Source organism: Papio anubis, chromosome 8, assembly GCF_008728515.1.
Source record: "Papio anubis isolate 15944 chromosome 8, Panubis1.0, whole genome shotgun sequence".
NCBI lineage: Eukaryota > Metazoa > Chordata > Mammalia > Primates > Cercopithecidae > Papio > Papio anubis.
In genome coordinates, this window is record NC_044983.1 from 22,222,329 (window position 1) to 22,232,014 (window position 9,686).

Genomic DNA, 9,686 nt, shown 5'->3' on the forward strand with positions numbered 1-9,686 from the left:
ACAAACCTACACAGCTAAATAGGAGGAACAAGTTTTAGTGTTCTGTAGCTCTATAGGGTGAACTATAATTAACAATTTGTGTATTTTCAAATAGCTGCAAGAGCAGAGTTTGAATGTTCCCAACACAAATAATAAGTTTGAGGTGATAGATATGCTAATTACCTGATCATTACACATTGTATAAATGTATCAAAATATCACATTGTACCCCACAAATATTTACAATTATTATGTATCAACTAAAAATAATAAAAGCAAAATAAAAAAAAAGATTACACAGCTAATGAGTAACAAAGCTGGAATGGAAACCCAAATCCTATGATTGCTCAAACTGCTCTTAAACACGCCGGGTCATGGTTTTCCTCAATTATTTCTAAGCCCACCTCCACAAATCTAGTTAGTGTCAATATTGCCCTAGATGGAATGTCCATGACATGCTTTAACATGTCTATTAAACTTCAGAGTTTAAAAATCACTTTTACATAATTCATTTCATTTAGTAACAATTTGGTAAAATTGCCATGATTGATGGTCCAACTCACATTCTACAGATAAGAAAATCATAGGTCAGAAGTTGAGAGACTTGTTGAGGGTCAAACAGTAATTAACACATCCATGTTATTAGGCAAATTTGTTTTCTCCACTATATTGTGTTACCTCCATATGTACTTATGTAAATTCATTTGCATACAGTTTAATGGATGAAAAATTATAGTGAGAAGTGTTAGCTTCACGAGCATTGTCCTTTTGACTCCAACAAAACAACAAAACTGATTAATTTATCTCTTATTTTCCTAGGTCTGTATATGAGGCAGAGGCTTCTGTTTCATTCCTTACCTAATATCAATATTCCAGTTATCTTAATAAGGCTCAGATTTTTGCTGGGTGGGGAAGGGAGCCAGCATGCCATCTAAAAATTTTATGTCGAATCTTCTTTTCTAGACATGGTGAGCCTTGTAAACAGTTCACAAAAACTAGAAAAATGGGAAGAATATTGTTTAATGTCTCACTCACATGGACTTTAACAGTGCTAATGGCCATATGTAGATGACGAGCTACATGTGCGAGCTACATGTGTCTTCTGATTTTGTAACAAAGTGAGGCTCAGAGAGGGCAAAAGACTTGCTGTAGGTCACCCAGCTTGTAGGGCAACTGAGGCTCAGATTATTAACCCTAAATCCAATCTAATTGTGTTTTCTCTCTGTCTCTCTTCTTAATTTTCAGTGAGAATTTTTGGCATTTTTATTTATTTTTATTCATTAATTTATTTTTGAGACCAAGGCTCACTCTGTCGCCCAGGCTGGAGTGCAGTGGCGTGATCTCTGCTCACTGCAGCCTCTGCCTCCTGGGTCACGCGATTCTCTTGCCTCAGCCTCTTGAGTAGCAGAGATTACAGGTGCCTGACAGCACACCCAACTAATTTTTGTATTTTTAGTAGAGACAGGGTTTCACCATGTTGGCCAGGCTGGTCTTGAACTCTTGACCTCAGGTGATCCGCCTGCCTCAGCCTACCACAGTGCTGAGATTACAGGCGTGAGCCACCATGCCCAGCCATTTTGGACACTTTTAAAGGAAGATTATAGAAATGCTAAAACGATGTTGGTTTGAATTTGTTAATTCCTACATGGTCTGTGAAATTATTTACTCAGCACTATTGTACTCAGCTATATTCCTCTATAGTTACATCTGTAAGCACCATTGAGTATTAGAAAATGGTTTTGTAATATTTTTTTCTATAGAAAGATAGAATGATAATTCAGCATTTCCTTTAGCATGTTTGATCAGAATTTGTTGTTTGTAATTCATAGTTTGGAGAAGTTTATTTCAGCTTTACAACTCATTGACAGAGCCATCTCTGCAGCTTCTTCACAGTCTTTTTTTTTTTTTTTTTTTTTTTTGAGACTGAGTCTGGCTCTGTCGCCCAGGCTGGAGTGCAGTGGCCGGATCTCAGCTCACTGCAAGCTCTGCCTCCCGGGTTTACGCCATTCTCCTGCCTCAGCCTCCGGAGTAGCTGGGACCACAGGCGCCCGCCACCTCGCCCGGCTAGTTTTTTGTATTTTTTAGTAGAGACGGGGTTTCACCGTGTTAGCCAGGATAGTCTCGATCTCCTGACCTTGTGATCCGCCCGTCTCAGCCTCCTAAAGTGCTGGGATTACAGGCTTGAGCCACCGCGCCCGGCTCTTCACAGTCTTTTGCACAGAGATACGCTCTGGGAGCACTGCAGCTTGTTTACATCCTTGGGCATGATCCTGACAGGCAAGCTGGTTCACAGAGGCTGTGTCTCACTCTGTAACCCCTTCCTTTAACACCAGCCTCCCTAGATTTTCTCCTGTGGATTAAGATGATATGAAGCTGGAATTTAGTGGTACCCAGGGTTCGCTCCTTCAGCAGTTCCTTGTAGGGTAAAATATAAAGTCTGGTCACTTGCTGAAGTTTATCAGAGGTTGTCTTACAGTAGAAGCTGGTCTTGGCCTCAGACCAAGGAGTGTCACTTTTCTTTATACCCTTATTCAGCTTCATTGATCTGAGGTTCACTCCTTATAACTGAGGCCTGAAGCCGATGAGAAGAAAGGCTGGATTTGGGATTGGGTGGGAATAGAGGGGAACAGAAGGCTTAAGATCCTATGATGCTTATGGAGGAAGCAAATTCCACAAATGGTCAGCTCTGCTTCTGCAGAGAACAACGCTCTGTGTGGATTTGAGGTGGAAAACAAAGGCTTCCATCTCTGTTGATGATGAGCAGATGGAATGAGCTAATGGGGTAAAGGAGCTCTCAAATCCTGATCCTAAGTAGACGCTGTATGGATTGCCAGAGGTAAATTGAGGCAGGAAAAAGAATGTAAATCATCATTGGTGAAGTGTCTGTTCAAGTCTTTTGTCTGCTTTTTTTTTTTCGATTGGGTTATGTGTCTTCTTTTAATTGAGTTGTTTGAGTTCTCTGTATATTTTGGATTCAAGTTCTTCATATGTTATATATTTGCCAATATTTTATCTTGGGCTGTGGCTTGCCTTTTCATTTCTTAACAATGGGTGTTAAAGAGCAGTTTTGTTGTATTAAAATAACAACAAGAAACAGCTTTGGGCTTCAAGAATTTTTCTGTGTTATTTACCTTTGCAATTTTATTAATTTCTGCTTAATGTGTATTATTTTCTTCCTTCTGCTTGCATTGGGTTAATTTGTTATTCTTATTACGATTTATTATGTGTAAGCCTAGGTCATTGATTTTAATCTATTCAACCTTTGTAATATAAGCTTTTAATGCCATAAATTTCTAAGTATTGATTTACTTGATCCCATGGATTTTAATATTATGTGTTTTAGTTCACAAAATTGTCTAACTTCCTTTGTGGTATTTTTTTGACTAATGGTTTATTTAGAAGTGAGATGCTAGGTTTCTAAATATTTGGAAAATTATCAGACTTTTTATGGTTATTTAAAAATTATACCCAATTATATTTGTATAATTTCAATAATTTTTTATATTTATTGGGAATAATTTTATGACCCAGAAATATGGTCGTTTGTGGAAAATAGTTCATGTGCTCTTGAAAAGAATGTGTATTCTGGTTGTTGGTGGAGGGGATTATTCCATAAACATCAATTAAGTCAAGTTACTTGGTAATATGTATTGCTCACGATTTCTGTGTCTTTGCTGATATTTTTGTCTGCTAATTTTTATCCATTATTGACAGAGGAAATTTGAAATCTTCAACAATAATTGTGGATTTCAGAAAATTGTATTTTTCGTATTTTCAGTTTTTGATGTATTTTGAAGTGCCTTTAAGTGAATACATTTTTAGAATATTTATCTCTTCTGGATTAAGTGACCCCTTAATCTTATACAATTACCTGCTTTTTCCTTGGTTTTATACAGTTATAGATATAGATATTGATACTATATACTAATATTATAGCTGATATTGATATAGTCAAGCTTGTTTGTGTATATGTGTGTATACCTGCAAAATACAACTTTGTTATTTATTCAACCTATATGTGTCTTTGTATTCAATGTCAATATTTCTTTTAGATAGTGTATAATTTGGTCATTCTGTTTTCTTTTTGTTTTTTTTTTTTGGTCATTGTGTTTAATCTGTCTAACTTTGCCTTTTAATTGGTATACTTACATCATTTACATTTAATGTGATTGATTATATACATGTCTTCAGATCTGCCAGCTTTTCATTCATTTTTTGTCTTATCTATTTTTGGGTTCTTAGTTTTTCTCCTTTTCTGCTTTGTTTTGCATGAATTACATATTTTTCCATGATTTTGTTGGATCCTCTTTATTACTTTTTTTCCCCTATGGTTTACATATACATATTATTTTTAACTTCTACCAAGCTACCTTTTAATATTAGTCTGTCACTCTATACATATTATAAGAACATCATAACAGTACACTTTCATTTTCCATGTCTGGTTTTTGTGCTATTGTCATGTATTTTATTTTAACAAATGATACAAACTTGGCAATGCATTGTTACTGTTTTTGCTTTACACAGCCAATAATATTTTAATGAGCTTTAAAAGTAATACAATGAAATTTACCAACATATTTACCATTTCTGGCACTCTTCGTTCCTCTTCATGGATCCAAACATCTAGTTGATATGATTCTTTTTTTCTCATGAATGACTCCCTTCTACATTTTATATTATAGTGCTTATCTATTGTTAATGGAGTCTCTCAGCTTTTATAGACCTGTAAAAATTTTCAATCCATTTTCTTTTTGGAAGATATTTTCACTGGGTATAGAATTCTAAGTTGACAGTTTTTTTAATGGAGTATTTTAATAATGTTGCTTTACTGTGTTCTGGCTTGTGTTTCTGTTTAGAAGTCTGTCATGGTCATTACCTTCGTTGTTTGGTGTGTAATGTGTCTTTTGTTTTCCAGTGGCTGGTTTTAAGATTTTTTTTCTGTGTCACCGCTTTGCTACAGTTGGGCTATGATTTGTCTTCTTGTGATTTTCTTTGTTTCTTCTTTTTGGGGTTTTTTGAGCTTCTTGGATCTGTAGAACTATAATTTTTATAAAATTATTGGAACTTTAGCAATTCTTTCAAAAAAATTTTTTTTGACTCACTACTCTTTCTATTCTGGAATTCAATTCCATGCTTATTACACTGTTCGAGATTGCTGATAACTCGCTGTTGTTCTGTTTATTTTTAAAGTCTTTTTTCCCTCTATTTTATTTTGGATACCCTATCCTATCATGTCTTTCAGTTTATTATTTGATTTTCTTTTGCAGTGTCTAATCTGTCAGTCAGTGCACTTTTATGTCAAACATTGCAGTTTCATTTCAGTTCAATTTTTCTAATCTTCTACTTTTAATTCTATTCATACTTCTTGAACAAATTGAGTTGTATTTTAATTGCTGTTTTAACACCCTTGTCCACTAATTCTATTATCTTTGTTGTTTCTTTGATTTCTTTGTTATTGGCTTTTTGTTATGCTTCATATTTTTCTTGTTATTTTCATGACTATTAATGTTTAATTGTATACCAGTTATGAATTTTAGATGATAAATCTTGTTTTGCTTCTTTAAATGGTTTTGGTCTATGTTCCAGGGCATAACTAAACTACTTTAAAGTTTGTTTTTAAGTTTTGTTATGTGGGTCCAGAGCAGCTTTTAAGTTAGGACTAATTTGTCTCATCTCCTAAGGCAAAACACATTTGACGGCTCTAACACAAACATTGGCAAATTTTTTCTCTAGAAGACCAGATAATAAATATTTTATACTTTGTTGGCCAAATGGCCTTTGTTGAAATGGTTTAATTTTGCTATTGCAGCACAAAATCAGTCATAGATCATACGTAAACAGATGAGTATGGCTACGTTCCAATTTGGCCTGTGGGCCATATTTTACTGACTCCTGCTTTACTTAATGCTAAGCATTAGGAGAGCTTTCCATTGTAGCTGTTGAGGGCATGAACTAGTTCCATCTTTTAGTGAGACTTGGAGATCATTCATTCTCCCTGCTCCTTTCTAATGCTACTTGCTTTAGCTTTAGGACTTATTTTACATGCATATGCTGATCGGTATTCGGCTAAAGTCTTTGAGGAAACCCTCTGATAATCTCTGGTGTTCATTCTCTTCTCTTCAGTAATCTGCCTCATGAATTGACAATTCTTAACCGCCTTCTTCTTATTTCTTCTTCTTTCCTCTTCTTTCTTCTTCTTTCTTCTTTCTCCTTTCTTTCCTCTTTCCTCTTTCTTCTTTCTTCTTTCTTCTTCTTCTTCTTCAGAGTCTTGCTCTGTCACCCAGGCTGGAGTGCAGTGGCATGATCTCGGCTCACTGCAACCTCCACCTCCCAGGTTCAAGCAATTCTCCTGGCTCAGCCTCCTGAGTAGCTAGGACCACAGACGTGCACCACCATGCCCAGCTAATTTTTGTATTTTTAGTAGAGACAGAGTTTCACTATACTGGCCAGGCTGGTCTTGAACTCCTGACCTCAGGTGATCCACCTGATTCAGCCTCCCAAAGGGCTGGGATTACAGGTGTGAGCTACCAAGCCTGGCCTGGACCTGTTCTTCAACCATGAAGACCAGGGGAAAGCGCAAACACAGTCCCCCACTACCACAAATTATGCGGTTGAATTTCCCACATTTGGGGAAATTGCAGGGGTCAGCACATCTGGAGTGCAATGGATGAGCCTCATGCTGGGAAAACCACCTTCATGATCATGGTATCTCCCCTGCCAGTAAGTATGAATTCTTAGCCTTCTTAAATCCTGATCTCTGCCTCTTCAACTCAGGGAAAACGCCCAGGTCCTACTTGGTTTGATCTGTTTGATGCTGCATACTCTCTCCAGGCAGTAAGCTAGAGCAATCTTAGGACTCTTTTACTTTGATTTCTGATTCTTGGGGATCACTGCCATTATTTACTTGTTTTTCAATGTTGGAAAACTGCTCTTTCCTATATTTTATCTGCTTTTTCCCTGTTATTTCAAAGTACGTATAAATTTAGTCCCTGTCATTCCATCATGACTAGGCACATATCCCCTCTGTTTTAAAAAGTACTTTTTAAGTACTGTTTATCTATTATAAAGTCTCAATGATTATCTGTATTCTCTACCATGATTCCATGGGAATGAATTTTAACATTTAAAAATAGGTTTTTCTGATTTCCCTTTTGTATATTTTACTTATAAAAATAATTATTATATCCATGTAAACACTTGAACTTAAGCAGTTTTTCACTATGGTAAACATTTGTTAAAATAAAGTTTCTGAATTTTTCAACATCGTTCCCTCTAGGCTTATAAAACCTTTTCACCTGTAAATGGGAAATTTTTTGCCTTGTTTTTACCTCTCACTTTTTTTCCACTAGCCCATCATCTGAAAACTTATTATGCTAATACTACTTTTGATACCTACAATTTCCTTTTCATATTAATGGATTTTTATTAAGTGACGGGTTGTATTATCCCCGATTGTGTAAAGCAGTATTTTGTTGTCAAATTTTAGCTTTAGACTGAGAGGGTGGGAAGCTGAGAGGGTTTTGGCACAGCTTATACCTTATATTAATAATATAATTTCAAAATTAAAATACAAGTGGCAATGGTTAGAAATCTAAGAGACAAGATGATGAGTCAGGCTGGTGTTATAATGTGGGCTTCCACACAGGGGTGAGAGCAATTATAGTGTCTGGGCAGTTAAACATCAAGACACTCTTAGCTGGATGACAGAACAAAGTTGTGGTTGGGGCTCTTGGTTTTAGTCTGATTCCATCTGTACTAGATCAAGTAGGACTCAGATATTTGTAAATGTGGATCATACCTTCTGTTGTTCACACTTCTGATGTTCTGGGCCCTCCTTTTCGCATCTCTTTTGTTATTCAGCTGAGATATGACATGAAAGGGAAAGGGATGGGATGTGTCTTCCCATCAGGAAGAAAATAGAATCAGCTATTCTGAGCATTTTAAACCTTTGGGGTTACAAGAGGCATCTCAGTTGCTACATCAACTGAACACTTCATTCAATCAATGTTTACCAAGTATATCGACCCTCCATATCCACGAGTTTTGCATCTGAGGATTCAAACAACTGAGGATCAAAAATAAAGAAAAAGTAAATAAATACATATACAATGATAAAAATAATACAATTAGAAACAATAAAGCATAAAAATGATTTGCATAACATTTACATTGTTTTAAGTATTATAGGTAGCCTATTGATGATTTAAAGTATAGAGGAAGATGTTTGTAGGTTATATGTTTGTAGGTTTATGGAAGATGCTTGAGCATCCACAGATTTTTCTCTCTGCGGGGGTCCTGAATGCAATCCTCCATGGATACAAAGGGACACCTGTACCTGTTATTTGCTAAATACTGAGACTATAATTGTTATTACACGTCTTCTAACTTTATAAATGTTAGCTCCTGGTTAGGAAGATTGATGTATAAGTAGGTAACTTTACTTATTAGCTCTAGTATTAGGGGTACATGTGAGATGCTCAGGAGCCCCCTTGAACAATTAGCAAGCCTTGTTGTGACTTTAGTAAATGCATTATCTTTGATGCTGAGAATCTTCATCACACATTGTGTCAATATACTCCTATCTCTACTGATTACCCATTATCAGTAATTTACTCATAGACAAGGACATGATGCTATTTTGTTCTTAAGTAACCAATTTTCTTCTTATTTTTGACATTATAGATTAAATCACTATATTACTTTTCCTTGACTCTAAATATATTTTGGAAGTAGCACCATTTAAATATAATTTTGATATTCTACTTTTTGAGTCGCTGAGAAAAAATATTTCCAATTATGCTTAGCCCTGGAGAACTGATTGTCATTATTAGCAATCTTGCAGCATGAGAGAGATTTTTTTCTTATTTAATTCCTAGTCATCTAAAGGAGACAGATGTTGATTTAGCAGGCAAATAACACCAAATAATTTCAGGCCTGGTGTCAGGCAGTTTTTTCTGTTGTCAGCTTATGAACTGGTGTGATTCTTCCTCCACTCCCAACTTCTTTTTCTCTTTTTGGGCACATTAGATTAAGTTAATCTGCCTCCTCCTGAGGCACAGAAAGGAAAAAGCCAACTGTATCCAGTTGACAGAATTCATATGAAGGCATTAGGATACTTGAGCAGAGTTTCTAACAGGGAAAAATCTCAAGACGTTTATGTTTGCAAGTATCTTTGGAAGCCCGGTACCACAGAAATTTGAGGGTAAAAGGATATGTCCAGGTTTCTTCCAGACTGGTAGTTTTAGAGTACCTATCTGAATTTAAAAATCTGAATTAATAATTACTTCGAGGGAATGAGTATGTGCTACAAAAAGAACACTTGGATTGCTGTGGGGAATCAGATTATCATTCATCCTAGTATTTGTTTTTTAATAACCTTCCTAAAACGTATCTGTTGGGTGTCACTCCTCACACCAGGCTTAGCTGGGATGCATACTGGGCAGTGTACAATCAGACAAATGAGAGAAGAAATGGACTCAGCTGTGCTGCTGGCACCACATGGGCAACCAGAGTCAGGCATGCTCTGTGTAGTGTCAGCTGGCATCCATATTTGGGAAGGCTTACTCCAGCAGGTTGAATTAGCATTGAGATACAGGGAACAGGGGCCAATGGCCAGCAACTGAAGGTATTTGGGAGCAAGACCAGCTCTTCAGGAGGATTTCAAGAATGTAGAACTAGATAAGCTGGAGTCAGGGAATGAAAAG

General features: G+C 36.2%; 1 non-coding gene across 1 annotated transcript; it reads right to left on the bottom strand.

The window, feature by feature from the left end:
• Nucleotides 1-6,547: 6,547 nt before the first annotated feature.
• LOC116268777 lies at nt 6,548-6,710 on the bottom strand. The gene has a single exon (XR_004175941.1). It is a non-coding gene; the product is annotated as a U1 spliceosomal RNA (small nuclear RNA).
• Nucleotides 6,711-9,686: the final 2,976 nt, after the last annotated feature.